The sequence below is a fragment of the Herpailurus yagouaroundi genome, unplaced genomic scaffold (assembly GCF_014898765.1).
Source record: "Herpailurus yagouaroundi ecotype Mexico unplaced genomic scaffold, PumYag 186, whole genome shotgun sequence".
Lineage (NCBI taxonomy): Eukaryota > Metazoa > Chordata > Mammalia > Carnivora > Felidae > Herpailurus > Herpailurus yagouaroundi.
In genome coordinates, this window is record NW_024412417.1 from 37,233,485 (window position 1) to 37,234,279 (window position 795).

The following is a 795-nucleotide window of genomic DNA, read 5'->3' on the forward strand; positions in this document are numbered from 1 at the left end:
CTCTCTCCCTCTGCCCCTCCCCTGCTCACTCTCTTTCAAAAAAAAATTTTTTTTAATTTAAATTTAAAAAAAATCTGATTGAGCTCAATAGTAGGCCTGTAGCAGAGATGTTCTGGCCTTCTGAAAAAAATATACACATCTCAAGATATACATATCTTAGTAAGACCATAGGAAAACCAAGGCAACGTGGGGAAACACCACAGATCCAAAGAGTTATGGACTAGGGAAATAGTACAAAGTCATATAAAGAAGGAGACAAGGTTATTCTGCAGTACCTGGCTTAGCAGTGAACAATATTTGCATAATGATCACTGGAGAAAACATATGTTAAGTAGGAAAAGGGAGGTTGTGGAAAAGAGTAGCAGTGTTCATTCCTCAACCACCAGAAAGTATTATGGAGCAAAAGGTAATTGCTCAAATTATTAAACTGATAAGAACAGATACTACACTTGATCTTAGCCAAAAGGCCGAGAAGCGATAACTGCTCAAATTATTAATATTTGATCTCTATTATGTATATGCATTACTAGGATGAAAATTAAAATTGAGACATTAAAATATAAACAATTAAAAACAAATGTCATTCTAATACTCAGGGTATGCTAATTTCCATAACATACAACCCCCAGGTTTTGGTGACTTTATCACAAATGAAGGTCTCTGTCTCATTCAAGCCACAACCCCATGGTATGTGGCCAGTGCTCTGTACCTTCCAGAGACCCAGGAACCCAAGACTCTCCCTTCTCTTGGCTCGTCAGTCTTTAAAATATGTCTGCTGCTGAAGGGAAAGAGACC

The 795-nt window shown here is 37.5% G+C and overlaps 1 pseudogene; it reads right to left on the bottom strand.

The window, feature by feature from the left end:
• Positions 1–353: 353 nt before the first annotated feature.
• On the bottom strand, positions 354–479 carry LOC121043265 (uncharacterized; annotated as a pseudogene).
• Positions 480–795: the final 316 nt, after the last annotated feature.